This window comes from Bombyx mori, chromosome 14 (genome assembly GCF_030269925.1).
Source record: "Bombyx mori chromosome 14, ASM3026992v2".
NCBI classification, from domain to species: Eukaryota; Metazoa; Arthropoda; class Insecta; order Lepidoptera; family Bombycidae; genus Bombyx; species Bombyx mori.
This window is the reverse complement of record NC_085120.1, coordinates 2,367,265-2,379,513: the sequence shown is the minus strand read 5'-3', so window position 1 is coordinate 2,379,513 and position 12,249 is coordinate 2,367,265. Positions and strand designations below refer to the sequence as shown.

The 12,249-nt window shown below is 41.7% G+C and overlaps 2 non-coding genes across 2 annotated transcripts; both read right to left on the bottom strand.

Moving 5' to 3' along the window:
* Window positions 1-81: 81 nt before the first annotated feature.
* On the bottom strand, window positions 82-193 carry Mir3245 (microRNA mir-3245). The gene has a single exon (NR_107530.1). It is a non-coding gene; the product is annotated as a microRNA mir-3245 (primary transcript).
* Window positions 194-5,368: 5,175 nt separating this feature from the next.
* On the bottom strand, window positions 5,369-5,441 carry Mir2810 (microRNA mir-2810). Its single transcript, NR_107396.1, has one exon. It is a non-coding gene; the product is annotated as a microRNA mir-2810 (primary transcript).
* Between the last annotated feature and the right edge of the window lie 6,808 nt (window positions 5,442-12,249).

Here is a 12,249-nt window from a genome sequence, read left to right as displayed (position 1 = left end):
AGTTTTTTAAAAGTTTTTAAAAAAAGGGAAAATCCAGAACCCTTATAACAGTTTGGTGGCAGCTAAATGGGATTTTAAATATCCCAGGACGTCTCCCAAGTGACTAGTGAACCAAAGTGACACAAAAGTGGAAAAGTGTTTCTTCCCGCGACTGGACTGGACTCACCATCACCAACGGAACAACACCTTCGTCATGTTTTACCAATTATTCATTATATCTCTGTAAGTGCCTTAATATATTTTTCGTGTAGTGAATCTGAACAATATCAACGCCAAAAATCACAATCAGCACTCAGCCGCTCGCTCAAGTCTCGCGTTATCGGCCGCATTCCATTCAAAGAATATCGGTGAAGTGTACCCTATCCCTCGAATGACTGAGATACTCGACCAATTAGGAAAGAGTCAATACTTCAGCACCCTCGACATATCTGGATTCCACCAAACTTCTAACAAAACCAGAAGATGCACCCAAAACAGCCTTCTCTGTCCCTCAGGGACATTTCCAGTTCAACCGGATGCCCTTCGGCTTAAAAAATGGCCCGTCCACATTCCAAAGACTGATGAATACATGCCCCACAGGCCTCCAAGTGTCTCGTTGCTTCTCGTATCTCGATGATATTGTCCTATATGCGTTTGACCTTAAAACGGCTATCCAGAACCTCAGGGTTGTATTCGAAAGACTAAGAAGATTTAATCTAAAACTCCAGCCTGAAAAATGTGAGTTCCTTCGGAAAGAGGTAACTTACTTAGGTCATATAATTACAAGAGACGGCGTTAAACCTAATCCTGACAAAGTCAAGGCCGTAACTCAATATCCTGTCCCAAAATCACAAAAGATATCAAATCTTTCTTAGGCCTTGTATCATATTACAGGCGCTTTATTCCCGACTTCTCTAAACCTGCCAAGTCTCTTACTTCACTTTTGAAAAAAAAGACACCCCATTCAATTGGACTAATGAACAACAACTTAATTTCGAAAATCTAAAAAATAAATTAGTAGAAGCACCCATCCTTATCTATCCTGACTTCAATTCACCTTTCCTGTTGACCTGTGACGCCTCTAACTACGCAATATCAGCCATCTTATCACAAGGATCTATAGAGCAAGACCGCCCAGTCTCCTATGCATCACGCACCTTAAATAAAGCCGAATGTAATTACAGCGTGACTGAAAAATAATGTCTAGCAATAGTGTTCGGCACCAAACATTCCGACCATACCTTTATGGCCGTCGCTTTACAATCATAACAGACCACAAACCTTTGCAGTGGCTATTCAATGCAAAGATCCTGGATCTCGTCTTATTCGTTGGAGACTAAAACTTGAAGAATATGACTATGCCTTCTTCAACCGACAGCCACAACCTTTTCTGTTCGCCATCATGATGGGACCAGCATAGTCCACAGCCGTATTACTGAAAGGGTAGTCTGCTTGCAATCTTTGTAGACGTAGGTTGCCCATGATAGGCTGATAAGTCTTGCCTGCAAATCTGAGGCAGGATATGCAATTTCGAGTAATATTTCTACAAAGATTACAACCATTGGCTATCCAGTATTTGTATCGCAATGTTGATAACAACAGCTGTGGTCCGGCATGTAAAGAATTTTGTGATCTTGTGTGACTAATATTTTAGTTATGTGACGAGATGCGTCTAGTAAGATAGGGCGCTTTGTGTTGTAATCATAGTGAGAGTTTGACAGTCTACCTCCTACTCGCATCACACCTGCATGGTCAATAAAACGGTTTAATTTGAGAAGTTTGTCTTTGGGAGACAGTGGGCCTTTATTAAGTAATTGTGAGTATTGTTTACAGTATGAATCACGTTGTACTTGTTTGCACAATATTTCCAACGAAGTATTTAGTTCTGTGACAGTCAATGGACCTGTTGCGAGAATGTTGAAAGTTGTACATGAATCTTTTTACATAAGCTATGGATCGTTGTAATTTACCAAATTCAGAAAAAATATATATATTAAAATTGTGACAATGCAAGTCATCAGTTGACAGATGGTACTGATGTTTCATTTCTGGCAAACTAGCAATATTCATATTTTGTGGCTGTGTGGGCCACTGTACATCTGTTTAATGTAAGAAGTGCGGACCTCGCCACCACAAAAGTGAAGATTGAAGTTGCGCTGCGTTAAGACCGCGAGAACCAATGTCGGCCGGGTTCATATCTGTGGGAACGTAATTCCATGAATTAGGATCAGAATTATTAGTGCTTTCATTAATTCTATTGTATACAAATTGTTTAGTTTTAACTTGCATGTTTTGATCCAGCCCAGCACAATAGTTGAGTCACACCAAAAAAAACGTTGAGTCAATGTTTAAACGTAATGGATTTACTACCTTTTTTGTTAACCTTGTAGTGAGAAGGCCACTGCAAAGCTCCAACCTTGGCACAGTCAGCCGTTGCCTCAATGGCGCCACTCTGTCCTTTGCAAGTAACAAATGTACTTGTACATTCCCAGTTTCAGACACTGAGCGTAGATATATATACAAACTGAATAGGCCTTAATGGAGGTATCAGAAAATGCGTGCAATTCGACCTTAACATACATAACACTCTACAAGAGATTTCTATTTTTGTAATTTCTGGTCAGTCTGTTCTCAACCGCCATTTTAATAGGTTATGGGTCTACAAAATCGCAGAAAATCATAAAATCGCGGTATTGAGTCGTTTCAACAAGGATATTGCAGTAAAGCAAGTGTTAAAAGATCGATTCAGTGCGATTTAGCTGTTAACTGACTGATCGTATTATGTGTAGAAACTGTTCGTCAAAATGGCTACCAATTACCATAACAATGTGCCGAAACTAAAGGGACGCGATAATTTTTGGAGTGGTGTTTCGCTGCAGAAAATGTCTTAGTTCTCAAAGGCATGAAGTATTGTATCAAGCCAGAACTGGGAAAAAGAAAAGCAAGCGCGGATGATGAAAAAACTTAAGCCAAATTGATTATGACCATTGACCCGTCGTTGTATATATATCCACGTCAAAACCGTTAAATCGTCGAAAGAATTGTGGAATAAACTACAGCAATTATTTGATGATAGTGGCTTTTCACGAAGAATAAATTCGTTGAGAAATTTGATTTCAATCTGGCGCAATAGGCATGATGACAGTAGTCAAGTATCGCCAAAATATTTAACTGATCTAATGAAACAGGATTCAAGGATTTTTAAAAATGTATTTATTTTCATATTAATAACGAGATTTATGAATTATTTGTTAAAATAAATCTACAAAATACAACAATCAGCCATGATAGCTTAAACACCAATCAGAGCGAATTACGTCACTCCTTAGTAAACGTCATCTTGTTTCGTTTGAGCTTACGCGCGATCACTGCAATTTTACAAAAAAACTATTGTTTTCGCTTTACCTATCGCTAAAATACATTTTATAATCGTAGTTTACCATTTCCACAACAGAAGTTCAACAAAAGCCATCAGCAAGCTCTCTAAATGGGTTATTTTATCTAATTATCTTTAGACACAGACACTTTATAGTATCTTGTGCAGGAATATTAGTATGTTTTTCTATTAAATCAATTAAGTAATAACAGCTTTTGGGAACTCCAATGCAAGATCGGGGGCTCTTTATAATTTTAAGCAAGGTACATTCCAGAATTTTAGATACCTCCTGTTTTCTATAGTTTTGTATCTCACTGAAGTCTAATATAGATTTAATTTAGAGAGATATTGTTGATGGTGATGATTGATTGGTGAAGGTTTATGCAATGTGGATGTCCATGGCAACGTGAAATTGCCTCTTGTAACTTTAAATGTAGATGTAGGTGATGTAGAAACAGAATGGGTATGAGGTTTCAAAGGTGATGTCATCTGATTTATTAATTTATTTTCTATTTGAACGGCTTTATTTCTGAACTTGTGAGTAATAAATACTTGAATAAACTTATCAGTCATTCTGGAGGCAATGTTTTCTGTTAAATTTTCTATATGTTGTCATGCAAAACTAAAAAGTAAAAATAGCAAATTATTAGACACAAATAAAATGCAGGACTTAATAACATACCTAGGTAAATACAATCTGCACTTCTTTTGAAAAATAATGAATCAAACAAAGTTGACAAAGTATTTAGTAGATATTGTATAATTTACTTTTTCCATAATAAATGCTTAGCGGGTTAATCGAATACCGGTGCATCGCTACATACAAATGCACCGGACGTCTTATCCTTTAGGCAACGACGACTTCAAAGTATGAAATTTTGTATTGTTTCATTTTCTGACATGTGACCTAAAGCCAAATATTCCTCAAGAAAATTTGTGTATTTTTCTTTGAACTCTGGGTTGCGTTTAAATTTACGTTCCAAAGATTGAAACCTAATTAGAGCTTGTTGTTTGGAATCCCCTAAAAATTCAGGTGATCCTTTTAATGGAATGTTAACAATAAATTTGCCATCTGGGTGGCGCTTTGTTGTTTGTGTAAATATTTGTTCACACTCACTCTCACGTTTAGTATGGATTTGTTGAGTAGAGGGAATTGATTCTAGTTCGAAAAAATTGTCTTACTTCTCATCAAGCTCATTGTTGTTTAGAAAATGGCAATGGACTGTATTGTTGGTGTTAAAGTTTGTGTTTGATTGTATAGAGCCGGTGACAAGCCACCCTAATGTTGTGTTGTTTTAATCAGAGTTGGCTTGTTCTTTCCCAGGACAATATGATTGTTTTGAAGGACATCCCAAAAGATGTCCATCCTCAGCAAAATCTGCAACTCAGACGGCGTGGAGGTTGGATCCGCGAGGTGGATCCGAGAGGCAATGGAAAAGAAATTGCAATTAATTTGTGAAGTAGGTATCAACTGGGTGATATGTGGCACAACAAAACAATTGACGTCAGTTGTATAACCACTGTTTGTGAGTGACGATTTGGTGACGTCACATCTTTAAAGCTCTTAAGTTTCGATTAACTGGATCTATTGCGCTTCTAAAAGCCTTGGAAGATTCTTGAACTATTGGTGGTATGTTGAATATTGCTTGTTTGTAATTATTGTCCAAAATTCGATCGTTATTGTATCTCGCATAGCAGATTCCATGCTATGTCATAATTTTCAGCTGAGAACTCTAGAGATTCAATAATATGTGAAGCGCTCTCTTTTTTCGTAAGTAGTGATGTTAAGTAAGTTTTTCTCTCTTGTATTTCGTAAGTAATGAAACTTATGAATTTCGGGAATGGTTGTGCTGTCGTGTAAAAGGGATTTATAAGTGTCGTGATATTCTAGCCATTCCTGATAGCATCCAGAAAAGATCGGCAAGTTTATAGTAGGTAATTTAATGTTTGGCCTACCAGAAGGTCTAGTGTTAGTATTAGAACCTGTCACCGACCCGGCATCCTGATCCGCAGAGGCAACGCTGAGCATCTTCTGCGCAACAGCCACGCAGCCGAATTAGCTGTTCTCGAAAATCTCTCTTTACTTGTGTTCATTATCTGAAATTTCCACAAGACTTTCTATATCAGTCTGAACTGAATCCAACTCATTGTATAAATCTAGAATTTTATCTTTTAATAAAACGAAATAAACACTCACCAAGTTGTTGTTTTTCTTCCTTTGAATCATTTTCGAAGAGGACGACGACAGTATCCTCCCAACCTTTATTTCGTGCGTCTTTATTTTTGTACAGTGGATGGGATGCATCCCACAAATTCTTTCGCAGGCGTACTTCGTCGATTACTCGACTTGTTTCTACATCGCGATTCGCCATAATTGTACACGCTGACGGCGTCCGGTCGGTTCGACAGTAGAACGCTCAGAGGTGTCTGAAGTCCTCTGAAGTCAGAGGCGCGCGTGCGACGGTCGGCGCCGACGCGCGACGCGCGGCGCGTACGGCCGCTGAGCTGTCAGCGCGCACCACTGTCCGCGCTCATAGCTACGCGTTAGTCTAAAACGCTTCCTAGACGGGCACACAGTCTGGCTGTCAGCGCCGAGCGTCAGCGTGCAGTCAGCGCGACTCTAAAACCAGCCTCAGTATTCTATCCAATGTAAAAATTAATTCCAAATCTAATAATTTAATTTTTAACCAATTTCTTTTTTAAAATAACAATACAATTCATTATACTTCTTATCACTCAAAACATCTAAATAATCAAGATTCAATTAAAAATTATTTCTATAGTTTTTCTCTTTAAAAGCATGAATATTGGATAATAAATTTAAAATGTGAATAATTTTGCATGCATATTGAGAGTGTAATTTTTTTGTATGAAAAGCATGAAATAAAAGGTTTTTTTAATTTTTATTTTATTTATTTATTTAAGATTGAGGCGTAGCTTCCTTGTAGCGGAGCTGCCTTGGGTGTAGGGTTAAGTTTTTTGATGTCGGTTTTTATATTATTTGGTACCGTACGACACCGGGGCGAGACGGTTACTCGTTTTTTGGATTGCTATCGACTGTGTCAATCCCATCACTAGGCTGATTTATGTACTCGTTTTGTTCATTCGCTAGTATCTGGTCAGAGGTAAAATGTACTGGGTGGGGCGTCCAAGTTTGATGCTGGTTAAAGTTTTTGAAGCCGTTGTTGTTAAACTCTCTCTTCCGACATTGTTCGAGGGTGTGCCCCGGGGTTTTTCAGTATCTGCAGAAGGGGGCAATGGGATTTGTGTCGTTAGAGTTACGACCGAAGTAAGTATTAAGTCGGCGTCGATGGGTTGAGATGTCGTATGGGTTGTGTGCCTAGCCTTGCCTTGGTTGCCTAGCTTCGGTTTGTACTGTCGTGGATTTTGGAAGCCGGATTGACAAGCCTGCCTGGATAGGGATTAAGTGTTTTTGCATTTTTACATCTATAGAAATGCGAGATATGATGCCCATTTGGAAATGATGCAGGGCGAATTCTTCCATGGCCGCTGTCCGCCCTACCATTTCCTTACTTTTGTGACCATGAGAGATAGATTCTAGTAGTAGTATTGCTTACTACTCTCGGTAGTATTGCTTAAATGGGCGAACGAGCTCACAGCTCACCTGTTGTTAAGTGGTTACTGGAGCCCATAGACATCTACATCGTAAATGCGTCACCCACCTTGAGATATAAGTCCTAAGATCTCAGTATAGTTACAACGGCTGCCCTACCCTTCAGACCGAAACGCATTACTGCTTCACGGCAGAAATAGGCGGGGCGGTGGTACCTACCCGCGCGGACTCACAAGAGGTCCTACGACCAGTAATTACACAAATTATAATTTTGCGGGTTTGATTTCTATTACACGATGTTATTCCTTCACCGTGGAAGTCAATCGTAAACATTTGTTGAGTACGTATTTCATTAGAAAAATTGGTACCCGCCTGCGGGATTCGAACACCGGTGCATCGCTCAACACGTATGCACCGGACGTCTTATCCTTTAGGCCACGACGACTTCAACGACGACTATCCTAAGAGCATACTGGCAACGTTTCCATTTGTTTGTTGTTTATACTCTTGTAGGTCTGTCAATAGATGAGCATAATGCTTCCTCTCACTGACCTGGACCTTAAAGGAAGTCTTTGAGTTGTTGCCAATTAGCGAACTCTTTAATGGAACAAGCGGTTTTTTTATTGCTTAGATGGTTGGACGAGCTCACAGCCCACCTGGCGTTAAGTGGTTACTGGAGCCCATAGACATCCACAACGTAAATGCGCCACCCACCTTGAGATATAAGTTCTAAGGTCTCAAGTATAGTTACAACGGCTGCCCCACCCTTCAAACCGAAACGCATTACTGCTTCACGGCAGAAATAGGCAGGGTGGTGGTACCCACCCGCGCGGACTCACGAAAGGTCCCACCACCAGTTCCGCTTTGCCCTGTAATTGGCAAAGTATGTACTTAAAGAGTATATCTTTTTGTATATCAGACGCTAGCTCGTAAGCGTTGTTACAGTTCACAAGAAATGAGTTTAGCGTTTCTCTACAGCCATCGTATGGTTTTATAAATTTGAGTAAAGTTGAGAGATTGATTTCGGGCTTTTGAATCATCACGGCTCTCTTTTTTGCGACAGATCGCGTTTGTGGGGGAAGAAGATGGCCTTGGCGCCCTTGGCCCTCCTCCACCGTGTCTGTTACTGCAAAATCGGTTTTTTCGTATTTTGGACTCTGAGAACTTTCCGCCATTATCTTATACGATACAAGACGAATTATAAATTCTTATAAATCTATCTATCGGATTATAAAATTAACTAGTGGACACGGTTAATAAACGAAAATACAATACAAAAGTTTGAACTGGTATCTAATATAGCAATAACCAAAACAATGTAATAAATTGATAAAAAGCTCACAGAAATGCAGACAGCACGATAAAGGCGTTTATTCTCGGAACTTGGCGATGAGGCGGTCCGTGAGTTGTATTTCTGTTTCGTCGGATACCGGTCGCGGCACGTAGGAGTAGTTGTCAGTGACAGTGGGTATGATACTGTGATGCCGGCTACAGCAGTCAAGCAGAATGCGCAGCAGTGGGCTTTCAGGGATCGACGAGCACAACACAAATGCACAAATTATTGCGTGAACACAGTAGAAACGGTGGAGTTCACTATCACACGTATCAATTCTATGATTCACTGAGTTTTAGGATCCACTGGATATTGAGACGTACCAAGGACTTTCAAAATCCCTTTACGCTGCCACTAAAATGTTATGAGCCACAGGATATTTAGCTTTTTAAAAAAAATACTTTATATGATTTAGGACGACCGTCTTGGACGAGAAGATGAAGGAGACTGACTCACTGACGTGAGCCCCATATAGGCGTATTATGAAGGGTGTTGAGGTAGCGGGACAGAGTGCATAGTTAGCAAGAAGGAGTGCAACGGGAAGCTATAACAGTACGATGACGATGACACTTAGATGACATTGGGTGCTAAAATGGTATTAATAAAACAACTCAGACTCCATGATGTGCTGTTTATTTCGATAATTATTTCACGACGCTCGATTTGATCTGGTTGGTATCTACGTGAACACCAAGGATTACTGAATCTCGGAACCATACGACAAAATAGACTGAAATGATGCACCAATGGCCTGTTAAGTGACAAGGAACTAAAGAAAAGAGGCAGAGGTTCCTTTAGTTAAGTCGTAGACAACGACAAAAAGATAGTGGTGGCGCTGATTTACAACTGTTACTTTTTGGTTTCGGAAGATAGCAGCATTAATTTATTTTTTGCAAATCCTGTCCCATCCCTCTCCCGCACTTTGCCTACCGACGCATGGCGACATCGACTTGAGAAGAAAATGTAATGGCTAAACTACCGCGCGCGCTACGTGTCTCTGTTGAATTTGTACGAAAATAAGTGAAATTGTTGGTGTTTCTGGTAGTATATTTATAATGACGTAAGTCATGCATTCAATATAACTAACTGTAAGTGAAGGTATCTTTAAAATAAATCAATATTGAACCAATTTGCGTGTGTTTCACTACATGATGACAGCGGTGCGTAGTTTTTAACATTTAATACGCATTAAATCGAAGTAACCGAACATAAAATACATAAAAAATAATACGTAATACATATAATTACTACTATTATTTCACATAATTATGGAACACGCGCGAAAAGGTACCGGCCAAACACCCATGGCCGGTCAACATTGTCAGTCGGAAGGTGAGGCATCCGGGGTCGCGGCCGGCCGACGAGTTCGCCAAACGACGAGACCACGCCTCAGACACGGACCGCCGAGATTGGAGCCTCCGCGCTCTCACTATACCTTTGCCAGGGCGCTCTTCCCCCCTAGAGTGGAGGTCGCTACGCCACCTATAATTAGCACGAGCGAGCGCCTCCGCCTCCAGGTCTCAGGGTGGCACCCCGGCCAACCTGAGGGGGTAGAGGCCGCGCGGCGCGCTACCAGCACTCTAGCGCGCTGCCGAGGAGTTACGAAAGAGCGACCGGTTGGCGTTGTATCGCATCTCGACCCGGCAGGCTGGTTCTGTTCCAGCGGGGTATTCCGGGAAACCAGCGGCACCGTTTGGCCGGCCTGACGGGCTGCCGTACCGAGACGGCCGACGTTTCAGAGCCTTCGATTCGCCTCGAAGGCTCCGTCGGCTGGGCGTCATCCGGGTTCTGGCTTCGGAGGGGATCGGACGTCGGGTGTAAGAGTGCAGGGGAGTCGTTTAATAGGTGGGCCCTAAAACCCTTGGGCCCGCGGTCTGCTCATAGCACCATGCAGATCGTTGAGTCTCACATACCCCGCGCGCCCCTTGTAACGCTGGAAAAATTAATTTAGATTTTTTTTGAAATTAACGCCATCTAGCGTATACGTGGCGCAGTGTGGGGAAATAAAATAATTTTAATACACTAATGAGTTCACTCACTCGACGCTGCATGTCGTGACTGTGCAATCTTGTCTATAGTTCGAAGACGAGATTAGCCCAGCACTAACATGCAGAATCTTCGAGAACCGTCAGACTATTACTATAAAAGGACAAGTCACTTTGTCCAAGTCCTTTTTCTATCAACATCTCTCGAGTTGCGGTGAAAGTATTCTTGAGCATTTGCCTAAGTCAATTTAATAGTTCCTTGGTGTCGTGTATTAAAACCAGGGTAAGTGTTTTATAATTTATTCTCCACACTGTGTCCACAAACTGTAATTAAATAGAAGCTAACATCACTATGTCTTATCGTGTAGGTCCTAGTAACTGGTACATAATATGTACAACAGTTAGGGTGCGGAGAGTGACCTTCAGATCACCTTCAAGATCCCGCAGTACCTTTCTGTGTGGACGCTGCCGGAAGCGAGGGGCTCTGGCAAGGCGATCCAAGAAAGAGTACTTGACTACGGTAGACTAAGAACACATCTGCATTCACAGCCTTGCTCGGATCCAGTAACCCCAGTTGCTGGGAAGCGATCTGGTGAACCCTTTATCGTCTTTTTTAACTAAATCGGTGAAATCTCCATTGTTTCTTGTTATTTAATTTTAAATTAATTTTAGTTGTATAACTTTCTCGTGTTTTCGGTATACCTACCAATACACCTGTAACATTGTACCTGACCACTAATTAGAACTTTGTATTATAATAATCTTAACCGTGTTATTTGTGTAGAATAAACACAACATTGTTATATTATAATTGTTTTTATTTATTGGTGTGAGTCTCCCAGAGCGGTAAGTGGTGGCGCCCTGAGATCCTCCTGACAGAGTCTCCTGTTCACCGGTTGTCTACCGGTAGTGACGTGTCTAGAAGTGGTGCGATTCGGCCCCGTGTCTCTCGACCCATAGACCAACTTTTGGGGAGTGACGCGACTGGGCCTCATGTAACATCAGCATACCAGGGGCACCCTTAGACACAGGCACGTTATACAAATGCGCGGGGACCTCGTAGGAGGTTCGACCCGCGACCAGAAAAAAAAAGGATGGCGCCCCTGCGAGCAAGCACGCCGCCTCGAAGGAGACGGTGCGGTATCCTCGGATCGCCCTGACCGCGAAGGCGGCGACGTTCTCGCGGGTCAGGGCGTTCCATACGGGAGCGCCGTATAGTGCCATCGACCGCACCACCCCCATGTATAGGCGGTGCGCCACCTAATCGGGACCCCCGACGTTTGAAAAAATAAAAATCCTGACTTGAATCTACACATTTTTTAAGCAGATTTTTCACACTCTGTACTGTTCTTTCACTTTTACCATTCGACTGTGGGTAATGAGGCGTTGACGTTTGGTTCATCCCACAGCGCTAATTCTGCTTACCAAAATTGGCCCACTTGGCACCGTCATCAGATCTCCGGCTTCATCGTTCGAGTAAGCCGGAGTTCTCACCCATTTAAAGTTTGAGAATAGGTGAGGTCGTTTCGGCCCCAATCATTCGCTTTACCGGATGAGACTGTTTTAAAATTTTATATCGACGCCAGCTATCCTGAGGGAAACTTCGGACGGAACCAATTAGTCTTTCGCCCCTATACCCAGTTCCGACGATCGATTTGCACGTCAGAATTGCTACGATCCTCCATCATGGTTTCCGCTGACTTCGACCTGACCAGGCATAGTTCACCATCTTTCGGGTCCCAGCATTTGTGTTCAGAGCGCGTCTTCATTCACTGATTGGAAACGTGACGCCTCGGGAGTGCGAAAATCACGAACGTAGCTCGATAATTTCATCCTCCCTGATTGAATTTCATCCTCGCGTATCGGTACGAGCCTGCAGTAAGGACTACATAAGGTACTGTGCATCCTTTCTTTACAGCAGAACTGCCGCTTCTTATGGTTTCTGTCCGCAGTCTGTGTCCTATTATTTGCAAAGGTCAAATTTAAAAAAATTTACAATTCT